Below are 12,717 nucleotides of genomic sequence, written 5' to 3'. Positions count from 1 at the left end.
GTAGTGCAAGAGAGCAGATCCAGGAGGAGGCCTTATATTAATCGGCATCGAAAAATATACTTTGTTAAATCTGGTAGAAAACTGTTGCACTGTCTCCCCTGGCAGTCTTTTCAGCTAGTTATACTCTTCTATAATCAAGAAAGGGTTTTGTCTTACCACCCATCTGTCGAGGAAAACTTTGCTGAACTGCTGGAAATATGTGATGCTCGCATCAGGCAGGGTTTTGAACCAACTCTTGACTTTGCCTTGCAAAGAAAGAGCAAAAAGCCTAATACTGACATCTTCTTTATCAACTTCAAAAAGGTCAAGGAAAGACTCAAAATTCAGTACGTGTCTCTCAATAGTGATATTGTCACGTCCACCATCAAATCTTGGTAGATATAGATCATGAGTTTTAGGGAAAGCATGGGATATAGGAGGTAAAATCAGAGGCTTGTATCGATATGGAATTTTACAAGGTATAGGGGTATGTACAGAAGGTATAGAATCAGTCGTGGTCTCTTGAGGCTCATCATTTTGAAGATGGTCATCACAAGATTCAGAAAAAGGGTCTTGATCAAGCTCAAAGGCATGCAAATATTTGGTATTTACAATCTTCAAAGGGAAAGAGTCAACTGCAGGCCGAGGGTCTTTTCTCAAATACAATATACTTTGCAAAGCCTTCTTGACATTCTCAGGAAAAGAGAAGAAATAATTTATGACAAAGATGAAATTCCAACTTGAATACCTGATCTTTCCATATTGTCCTTTCACGTTTCTGCTGGTCAGGTTCATCCTCCAGTGGAGTCCTTGGATCTGATCTCGAAACTGATTTAGAGTCACTAGGTGAATGATTTCAACCTTCCGATGTTTGATCGTTGTCCACCATCAACAATCAGATCTGAACTTGATTAGATTTTACTAAGGAAACTAGATGTTCAGTTCATAAACTAGACCGGAGATTGACTAAAGCAGCATTCGTCTACTTTCGCTATGCAAAGCAAGAGCGTTTCGAAGTCTACCTCGCTAACTTCAGGCTCCGTCTGTAGTTTACAAAGTAAAAAACAAACTTTTCTTCCCCAGCAGAGTCGCCACTATGTTAGAGACTAAATCTACCTCAGGCTGAGAAAGGCACAATCTAGGGTAACATCAAACCACGCTTAAGCTGGTAGCTAGCCCTACCAAGTTGGGAGAGGGATCTCTCCTTGTCAATCTCAGAAAAGATGGCCAATGAATGCTTGAGATGACTGATGTAATGAATGATTTTAGGCTAGGTATGCGTACAAAGGTGTTTGATTGAATTTGATGATGTTTTGTTGGCTCAAATGTGAAAGGAAGATTTTGGCATGGGGAATGAGGCTCAGTTGTAGAGATCTCTATAGGGCAAGGTAGGCAAGTGATTTTGGTACTTCAAATTGAGTGAGATGGAGAGATTTTAGACAAGTGAGGAGTTGTAGAGGGCATGAAAAACTCAGGGATCCTCTTCAAACAACTGAAAACATAGATAACTAAACAAACCCTAGGTAGAGCACTGCACTTTCAATGTATTCTACCTTTATCCTTGTTTGTATTAGTTAAGATGAAATAAAGAGAGATATGACATACATAAAACACATGTACACTTACAGTTACAGAGGAAGACACAATACCAAAGCAACATGCCACATGAATCCCATAAAGTGCTGCAAACCACTGGTCTATTCCTTAGCCAAACTGATGAAATGAGTATACAATGAAGATCCAAGCTTTCCCAAAAGTCCAACCATGCTAATGACTGAAAAATTACAAGATATAGGGAACCAAAAACTCATCCTAGCCTCTAGGAGATGAGCTCATAAGATTATGAGCTGTTCCAACAAAATCTAAATTGAGAACTAAAAAGTAGGTAGTGGAACAACTTGCCTCTAAAAACTAGGAAACTGATTCATTCAGTTGCAAACTACCTTTTGATGGATGAATCTACCTCTAAGAGTGAAAATGTAGCATAATTACATCAAAATACATCAAGTCATATTAAATTATATCATGAGTTTGACATTTAGAAGAAGAAAAGTCAAACTGCTAAGAAACTAGGCGAAAAACAGAGTATTTTTGGTCAAATGCGCCACGCTGATTTCCCTATGCGTAGCACCTTTTTGCAGCTGATTTTGGATGCCTTCCCAGTGTCCAAATTTTCTCCAAGTGGTCTTGTTGGAAAGGTCTACCTGTCTACTTTCCAGTACAAGTGGAATTTTTGAATTTGGCCTCCATTTGCCCCTCCAAAACTGAATTTTCCCAAGATTGCTTCCTGTGTGTCAAAAAAGGAGTAGAAAGGTCATTTTTGAGGTGTTTTTGACCTTTTTGGAAGCCCAAAACCTGTCAAAATTTCTTGGCCATTTGTTAGCATCCATATTTTTTAATGAAAAATCCAAATAGGTTGAGTTTTCCTCAAAATGATGCCTCCATCAAAAGCGAGCGCCAGGTGGCGCGGCGCATTGGGCAGAAAACTTTATTTTTAAGGCAAAATTTCCAAAATTACAAAAAGTGTCCCAAATTTTTTGAAATTTGAGCTGAGTGTCCTCCATTAAGTGCTATGCTAGGCCAAGGAAGCCGCGGCCAATATCTGAAGTTTATCTTGCACTTTTTTTCTCCTTGATGCCTTCTTCAACTTAGCCTTCAAGTTCCTGATTCTTGCTTTGCACACCTTGTTTCTCGCCAAGTAGTGGGATGCCATGTTCCTCAACATATTTTTCTCATTGTTGGCCTTCTCCAGAATCCTCTCCAAGTGCAAGTTTTTCCTTTCAAGCCAAGATTCACGATCAACTTGGATTTCTTGTTCAAGTGTTGTCAACTTGGTTTTCCTCTTCTTGGAAGCTTGCCGTTTTGCTTTCATGTTTTGGAGCTCCATGATGATTTGTTGATCTTCTAGTTATTTATTCCTCTATTCCAAATAGTTAATTATCCACTTGGCTCTTTCCAGATTGAGAGACAAATGATGAATGTCATATTGCTGCTTCCAAATGACTGCTTTGAGCTTTGAGCTTTGTGAGCCCAAATCTGTGTCATCATCATGAATGAGGATGAAATCTACCTCTTGACCCCTTGACGGTCCCTCATCATGCAAGGGCTTCTTACCCTTGTCCTGTACCTGCTCTACTGATGGCGAAAACGAGACCCCTTCCACCCCGGGTGGAGATAGTACTTGTTTTGCTGTTGCTGCAACTCGGCAAGTGAAGTGGGCTCCTCCCGGTTATGTTTTCCACTTTTGCGAGGCCTCCTTGGTGCATGCATTTCTCTAGAAGAATCACTGATTGTCTCCTCATCTCTGTCATAGGAAGGATCAGACTCCATGTTTGCTAATGTTTGAGTTTTCTTGATGAGTATGAAGAGATTTATGGTGTCTTTAGGTTTTTGCTGTCAAGGATGAGAATGTATGAAGGACTGTGGAGGAAATGTGTATGAGGGGTTTTGGGAATATTGCTGTCAAGTTTCTAGGGAATAGAAAGGTTTTAGGGACAGTAATTAGACTTTTGGGATAACAATTAGGGTTTGGGAAATTTTACTAGGGTTTGGGATAGTAGGACTAGGGATTTAGGATTAGTGATGTTAGGGATATGGGATTTTGGGAATGAGTTGATGAAATGTAATGAGAGGGAAAAAATGAAGGAATAAAGGAGTGAGGGAGTGAGAGATAGCTAGGAGTGGAATTGGCAGCGAAACATGCAATTTGCAAACCCTATGCAACTGTTTTTGGCAAGAAATGTAAAGAGGTAGGGTTTTGATTTTTTCTCATTAAATCACCATAAGCACCAAGAGAAATTCATTCATTGGTCATAGAGGATGTTAAATTACTTTGGAAATGAAGAATTTAGCAATTTGAGAGCTTTGGTGCAAGACTTGAATGGATTTTAGGCTTTTTAGCCCAATGCGCCGCACCATCTCAATGCGTAGTGCCTTTTTGCAGGAGAAGTTTTGAGGCCTTCCCTATTTCCAAATCGGGCATGGGATAGCTCGTTGGAAAGCTTATTGAGTCTAGTTTACAACCCAACTTGAATTTTTCAATTTGGACTTCATTTCCCTTGTCAAAAGTCAAATCTCCCAAGACTGGTAAAAATGTGCAAAATGAGGCTGCCTCAAGGCAGAGTGCTGTTGCAGTCAACTTTTGAAGGTCTTACTCAACTCCAAATTGAGCTCATGATAGCTCATTGGAAATAAATTTGTGTCTAGTTATCATTTGACTCATCGTGCAAATCATTTGGCTAACCAAGCTAGGAGAAAACTTGATTTTCCCAAGATCACTTCAGAGGTGCATCAATTCTCCTAAGGCAACTGTATTTTTGACATTTCTCTAAAACCATGATACCTGTGTAAAAAGTGAAGGATTTGTTTATTCCTTGGCCTATTTTGGACAAAAACCTCTCTCATTTTTCCCAAATTAATCTTTTCTTGCTCAGAAACATCATTGAAGTAAAACCTATCCCGATGTGTGGAACAGGGGATTTGTCGAAATGAAGCGAAATGAAGGGGATAAGGGGCTTCCAAATTCTTGAGAAAATTTTGGGAAGTAGGTAGGGCTGTTAGGAAGTAGGGGAAAGTTTAATTTCAAATATTTAGTGAGGGGAATGGGTCCAAAAGGGCAAAACACAGGTCTAGCCTAGAAAATTGCCAAGTTGTAGCAAGAAACTAGGTTTTGTGCGAAAATGAGGAATTTGAGGGATATCAGTGATGGGAAGTGTTTAATAAGGTACATTAAGGATAGGGGAAGGTGTATGAACATCAGGATACAAGTTTTACTGATGATTTGACCATCCAAGAGAAATTGCCTTCAAAACCCTAGGAGAGGGAAATGAGCCTTACCTAGGCACAACTGAAGCATGAACAAGGTGTAAAATGACCCATTGGAACCTGACATGATGACGAAAACCCTCTGAATGATGGTACACTCAGCTGGATGGTGACATGGACCGACATTTGGACAACTTTGAAAGGAGTGAAAAAAAACCCTAGACCTAAGACCTAGTGACCAAATTTTGCTTGAAGACTCACTGAAATGATAAAATTTGACCTTGACAAGTTAAAATCACTTTGTAAGAGCATGTTTGATAATTGGAGGAAGGCTGCAAAGATTGACACTAACAACAGGCATGGCCCTGCTTCTAGCAGGTGTCCATAGCCTCGATAGGGGTACCTTTTAACCTTATGAAATGCTTTTGTCCCACTTATTAGATATATATTCAGAGTCGTTTAAGAACATTTTAATTTTTCTCTTTTTAGAAGTTAATTGAAGGCCACTGTCCTGACTTGGTCACTAGCTATCGACAATGACATTCACAAGAACTAACAAGAATGAACAAGTCGGCTTGCGATGAGACCTCTTGTCTTCCAGTTTTTCAACTGAAAGCCATTACCTTGGCTTGGTGACCAGTGCGGTAATGTCATTCTCCTTAGGACCCATGATCATAGTAGGCCGACTCGCAATGAGACCTCCTATCCCTCAATTAATTTGTTTATGTATTTTTAGAAAAAACTCTGATTATGATTAACCTCAGATGGGTTACTTAATAGGTGGGGAAGCAAATCTACTCTTTAAGAGTGCAGGATGGCGTGAAAAGTTTTTAATTACTATTGTTTACTAGTTGGTCATGCTACCCTAAGAAATTATTTAAAAAACATCTCGGATAATGACCAAAAATATTCGTTGATTTGATCATGCTAGGGTTCTTTATGAAAACTTATTACAGTTTTGTAGGTGTGGTCCATCATAGGAGGTTTTTTCATTGGTCCCTTCGAAGAGGACTTAAAAATATGTTCTGAATAATAGTTTCTAAGGATAGGAGAAAAGTATTACATGTAACTTATAACAATATCCTTGACTGACATGTTAATCCATAATCAAAGTCACTTTAAAATATGAGGTATTAAGTGTAAATTTATTCTGACAAGTCTTACCATGAGAGTGCATGATAATATAAATTTCAAAAAGCTGCGCTTTTATGGAATCACAAGTTCAAGAGTGTTGTTATGCATCTTTATTCATTATTCTCCTATTATCCTACCCTATTTTTAAAGAAAGAAATATCACCTTTAAGTGAAGGCATACTTCCAATGAAGCCATGTGTGTAACAAAATGCTGATTATACTCACACTTAGTTTTAAAGAATAGACTTCAAGACATACCAAAGCATGAGAAACTAGTTGCTTCAATTGATATGGTACCAAGAGTTTCTGAATGATGAGGAAATAAGATGGCTTGATGACTGCTCGAAACCAGGATTCAATAGAATCCACATATTTATCATTCTCCAACTGATGCAAGTATTCCATAGTTTGATAGTCACTTTCCTGGAGGCACAAAGAATTTGGAGAAAGACAAAAGATAAATCCCTCAGATTTAGGCTCAAATATTTTATTTTCAGATTGACAAGAATGGTTGAGATAGATTCTAGGGTTTCGAGTTTCAACAACATTTTCAGAACAAGTTGATTGCTCCTCTGGTGGTCTTTGAATTAAATCTTCCCGGGGTGAATGCTCTGTAGTAATGGGGGAAGTTTCATTCCCTTTCCAAACATGGAAGATGTAGCATTTTGTTTAATGGGAAGAATAGGCGTTTGAAACTGTTGTGCAACATGATGGTTTAGATTAGGGTTTATGATATGGTTTGGGCTAGGGTTTTGGTCAATGCTTGGAGTAAGGTTTGGATTTGGATTGGGATTAGGCTTTGGGCTAGGGTTAGATCTAGGTTTTGAATTAGAACTAGCGTTAGGTCTAGGGTGCGGATTAGGGTTAGGTCTAGGGTATGGATTAGGTTTTGAATGAGAGCTAGGGTATGGGTAAGGATAAGGAGTAGGGTAAGGATTAGGATAAGGGGTAGGGTATGGATTAAGGCTAGGGTAAGGTTGCACATGCGGTTGGGACCATGGAGGAGGATAACTTAATGATGCATTGGAAATAAATTGTGGCTGTTGTTGGTGCTCATATGATTGAATTTGCATGGGAAATTTCCCTAGAGATAAGGATCCAAACTATTCTTGAGGCCATGGCAATATCTAGCTCGAGGATGAGGGCCAAGGAGAGGGCCACTGTGACCATGAAGTAGGATATTCGATTGGATGAGGATTAAAAGTCTGCCATGGAACTGCAAGATTATAAACATGTTGATGAACCTGCTTAGGAAAATAAGCATTATTCCAAGTATCAAATGATAATGGGGTTTGAGTTATACTTGGTAGTAGATTTGATTTCTTACTTGATTTCCTGAGTGCTTGCAGTAATCTCGGTAGTGATGGGCAACGTTTTGTTGGATGATCCTCTTCACAAATTTTGCAAATTTTCATGCTACTAAGTGGACACTTTCCAAGGAGGTCTTTCTTTCTACAGTTGGTGCAAAAGATAAGCGGCGGGTTTTCATCTTGCTTCCACTCTTCCTACAAATCATCCAATTTGGAAATCAAATATTTAATAATATCATTTTTATTTTCAATCAAAATGTTAAATTTTTCAATTTTTAATTCTTCATTGGATGAATTGTATGTCTTTGTAGCAACATAAAAATTCCTCATTAGATGATTCCCCAAAATATCATTTTCCTGTTTTTAACAAGCCAACTGGTACATTCGTTAGCACATGAATGGTATATATATATATATATATATATATATATATATATATATATATATGCAGGGTAGGGAGTTCTTTCAACATTAAAGAAAATGAGAAATCTTAAAGCAATAGTGCAGGAAAGAAATAAATTGAAATAACATAAAATTGCAAGAGAAACTAGGTGAAGGAAAAAAAAACAAATGCGGCAGATCACCAAGGTAAATCCCCTGAGCGCCTCCCCAAAAATGGCACCAAAATTTTGGGTGCAGTATAGGGTCTATAAATGTACCAACATTTAATTTTTCAATCCGGATAGTTCATGAACTTCGAGACGTAGCACTGGAAATGCCAGAGAAAGCCCCTGGAAACCTGCAAAACAAATGTTATTCTATCTTGCGCATTAATCTCATCAATAAATGAAAGCCTGCACTAAAAGAGAATTCGAGAAACACCAATCCAAACAATTAAAAAATGCGGGAAATAAAAGGAAAATAACAATGCGAAAGGAAATTCAGAAAGGAAATCATAGCTGGAAACCAAACAGTGTCGACACAATATCGAGAGACTGTAAATGCTGGAAGGAATTCAAAAGCAATTCAAAATCATTTTGCTTGTACTAATTCTGTGTGGAATTAACTTGAAAGCATCAACAAGTAAATCTGCTGTGTAAATAACTTATGAAAGAAATTAAATTAATATGAATCTCTCGCCTTCCTTGTGCCTGAAAATGATTTGTGTAGAACTGTCCAGAAGTTTATGGGGAAACTACAATAGAAATTAAACATTATCGGTGTCGAACATAGTGCAATTTCCTTTTTATAAATGTTGGCTTTCAAAACCATAAATACTCAAGTCGATCTCGAGTTTTGGAATATTAATTAAATGGGTGTGGATCAATTCGAGTGGAACGTTAGAGCTCATAAAGGCAAAGCTGATCTGGATGCAATTTGATAAGAAGAAATCTCTAAGCACAACCCTTGATGCAGCAAATGAAATAGGAACAATTTGTAGCAAATCAAATTAACTTTAAAACTAAAGATAAAATATTGCAGCAAATTAAATGACATTAACTTGAAGAAGGAAAAGAGACTGAAAGTGTTTAAATAAATTCACACAGTAAATAATAATCTAAATGTTAATTAATTTAATAACTGTAGAGCGGTGTCGAGCTGGTCTGGCGGTCAACCCAACCAACTCACACCCTTGATTAACCTCGTTCACACAATAATCAAAATCATTAGATGCAATAAATGAATAGACAAAGCATGGATGAAAATTGCCTCAATTAATTCCTAAAAACACATTCTTTTACATCAAGCAGACAACATTCAACTCTAGCAAGACGAGAGGAGTAATTTGCTGGTGATAAACTCGTGATGCTACATTGAGACAACTCTTCTTCCCTTCCGCATGCTCCCTTCATGCGCACTGCCTCTGGCTCGATCGATTTCCTAATTCCTTTATGTCTAATTAATTGACTAATTTATGTTTGCTCCTGTCAATTTCTTATATAGACATCGAATTACATATTGGGCCTTTTAATTTAGTGAATTAAAATATAGAAGATTATTAGTTTTAACAATTTTCCGAAATAATAATTAGTTTGAAATTGAGTGTCGAAAGAGGGAATGGTTCTTGTGAATCGTTCCTCTTTTCCTGGAGTAACTGTTGCTGGAAGGTGCGATTCAACTGCCCTTCAATTCCACGTAATGACTTGCCCAGTCACTGCTACGTCCCTCATGGCCTTCAAATACAGTGATAGAAGATTCAGTCATAATGGATACAACGAAAGGCTCCCCAGCTAGAGTTAAAGGCTCTGTCAGTATAGTTAGAAAACCATTCCTATTACCATAAACAATATATGTAAACTGCCAATCACCAACCATCACAAGTAATGATGGATCATAACCGAAGTATTTCTCATTGTCTTTTGATATTCCCAATGGCTTCTTTGATACATGTCTTATAACCGGTATCCCAATACGCTCCTCCAAAGCTTTTTCTTCTAAACCATCAGGATCATATTGATAAATCCCAACAAAATTGCTGAGCAGAGCAATCCGTCCCTGAATTATAGATTTACAATCCTCTAGAGAATCTGCAATGGTGGGCCAAATATAGGGCACGTAAGGGGTTGTCAGCATATTGTCTTTATCGAACACAATCCCCTGAAATCCTTGCTCCTTCAACTCTTTCCAGTTGACCCACCTTATATCTGGGACATTTAAATGCAACAGAGACAAATGCTTCTCCCTGAATATAACTCTCAGGCTCGACACAATGCTTGCGGAATTGAACCTCTGACCTAACTTATACCACATGGTCTTGGAGCCCACACTTTCTTCTTGGATATTGCCGGCTACTGTCTTATAAGCGGTCATATGTAGGCATAATGCCAAAAGTAGGAAAGAACTGCCCTATGAAACTGGCAAGATACTGTCATCATAGCTTCAGGACTGACATTTGGTTTTACTACGAGGTTGAGGCATAACACTGATCGAGTGAGGACCTTTATAGACATTGAGGTAAGATCAGTCTCTCTCCACTCCGACAAGTATGTCAAGGGCATGTCTTGTCGTGCCACTTGCAACATGCTCTTTCATGTGCTGAGGGCTTGCCAAAGTGCGCAGTCCATGTATCTTGCCCAATAATATTGGCCACAATTCGAGCCCCATGAACTGGAGGGTTCGAGTATAGGCACAACTTCAACCGCAATGATATCAGTGTAAGAGTTTGCATGCTGCTAACAAAATACCACTGCCTTCATGAACAGAGCATAAGACCAGGTTTGAGTTCAACATAGTGCAAGAAGCCATAAAATGGTGCAGGCAGGTAAATGCAATGGTGTAGGCACGTAAATGCAATGGTGCAGGCACGTCCCAAAGTATAATCAAACCAGTTTTAATCCTGCAACATACAAACCTTAATTAAACTCTCATTAATGCTATTTTAATCCTGTTAAAACAAAGAAGTAACAAATACTCTTCGAAAATAATCATTTAGCCAATCGAAAACATGAGAGAAATAAATAAAAATAAGACAAAACAGAGACCCAATAGAGGGATCGCATGCAACCATACCTCGAGGTGTGAGGTGGGGTGATTTGAAGTGATAGTCTCAAGAGGGATGACATAGGGTAGGGTCCATTGAGTGGTTTTATCTCATGGATCATACCTTGCTACGGTATCCCAAAGTACATAGTAGCGGGAGGAATTAGTGGGATTTATGCAGTCAAAGATCAAAGTGACAGAGGCTAGAGCAGTCATATATTGAAGAGCATAGAGAGGGTTGACACTAGTACATAATAGAAGAGTCAATAGAAGTGCAAAGTTTTCAGTCGACAAAGGAAATAACAGTGAGAGACTTTGATGACAGAGGCATCATTCTGATTCAGGATGGATGTTTTTTTGTTTAAGGAGTTGTTGGAGCAACAAAACTAGAGAGAAGTGTTGCATGCAAAAAATTCCAAAAGTTCAGGATCATGATCAAGTTGAATTCATTTCTTGTTGAGAGGGAGTGTTGAAAATAGCAACAAGAAATGATAAAAATAGAATCCATAAATTCTAGTTTAATTTTTTCTTGAATTAAACTGAGAATTATAATCAAATTCTATTCTCATTGCAACTTGTAATAGTTAACTAGAGTGAGTTGACTTAGTTAACTTAGGAATTTCGAGTTGGAAATCTTTCTGAAGTCATGTATATGTTCTCCCTATTATAGGGGTCTAGGATGAGTTAAGTATGGGTGGTAATTAGTTAACTCAGTTTACTAAGTTAAGTCCAGTTAAATTATTTCCAAACTATTTGAGAAACTAATAGTGAGTTAACATTCAATTGATGCATTAGTGTACTCAACTAGTGCTACTCCAGTTAACTGAAGATTCCCTCATCAGAAACTCATGCGTGTCGATTATGAGAAAGAACCAGTTGAGACTATAGTGTAAGGACAATGCAATATTTTTTGTGTAATTTTCTGAGTTGTACAGATGGTGCATGCAATCAAGAACTACACCTAGAATTGATTGCACAGTTATGGATGAGGAATTTCCATTTAAATACGAGCTAATTCTCTCAGGAGTTGTGCAAAGAATTAGAAGCTTGGAGGCTTGAAAATTTGGCCAAGTATTGGCCAAAGGAAGTCATCAGGCGGAGGATAGGAAATACTTGTGTAGGTTAAGCTCAAGGTTGAGCATATCATATTGTATTTATCTAAATTATTTGACCAACGACGCTAGGAAATAGGGACTTGGAGAGAAACAAAATTGGTTAAGTGTTGGCCAAGAGTTTGCTTGTGAGTTGGAGATTTATTTTACTGAGTGCTGGGATTGTTATTGTGAGAACAAGCATTGTAATCTCATCTTGATTTTCTGATATATGCAATACAAATAGTGGGGTTTTAAGCTGTGGGTTTCCCCAAATATTTATTGTGTTATGTGCCTTTGATTCTCTTCCTTTATTGATTATTTTTTTCTCGCCGTTTCTGGGCTTCCACTGTAAAGGGTAGAAGTAGATTCTTGTTTCTTGTTCTAGTAGATTACACGAGCTTGTAATCTACAGGATTTTCTACACATTGTGGGACATTGGTACCTAATAGTGTCCATTGATTTCCATGCGCATGATATGACCGATATGGCTTGGATTTTGAACCTTCCGATGCGATGAAACCTTGCCAAGGGATGGATCACTTGGGAAAGGGGATTTTGTGGAACTTGGAAGGTGCGTGACAGGATTTTCCAAGGGACTATGCAGCAGAGAAGGGAAGGTCAATGAATGATTTGTTTTGGTCATTAACATTTCTAGATGGAATCAAATGCACATTGGGAGCATGCCCTTGAATAATGAGTTGGTAACTATTCACTGAAGGGAATAGGTAGCACAAAGATCATAGCACTGGACATTGGATATAGGTTGACTTTGGTAGTGGATTTTGGACTTCCTGGAAAGGAGGTGAATCCTCGTATTTATTTGAGGGTGGATGTGTGAGCCTCTAGATTCCATTGTTGCGAATGCTACCATCATATCCTTTTATTTATTGGTTAAAGAAAATGTGCATATGTATATATGTGTATATTATTGTAAATATTGTATCAAGCTAGATTTATAAATCTCCATAAACAATATGGTTATTTGCTAGTTGAAGCAAATGTGTATAAGTATATGT

General features: G+C 38.0%; 1 pseudogene; it reads right to left on the bottom strand.

The window, feature by feature from the left end:
* Nucleotides 1-9,242: 9,242 nt before the first annotated feature.
* Nucleotides 9,243-9,938, bottom strand: LOC149225272 (phosphatidylglycerophosphate phosphatase 1, chloroplastic/mitochondrial pseudogene; annotated as a pseudogene).
* Between the last annotated feature and the right edge of the window lie 2,779 nt (nucleotides 9,939-12,717).

Source organism: Pinus tabuliformis, chromosome J (assembly GCF_031772625.1).
Source record: "Pinus tabuliformis cultivar Carrire ecotype Pingquan chromosome J, CPIR1, whole genome shotgun sequence".
Classification (NCBI taxonomy): Eukaryota; Viridiplantae; Streptophyta; class Pinopsida; order Pinales; family Pinaceae; genus Pinus; species Pinus tabuliformis.
The sequence above is the reverse complement of the archived record's forward strand: the minus strand, read 5'-3'. Positions and strand labels throughout refer to the sequence as shown.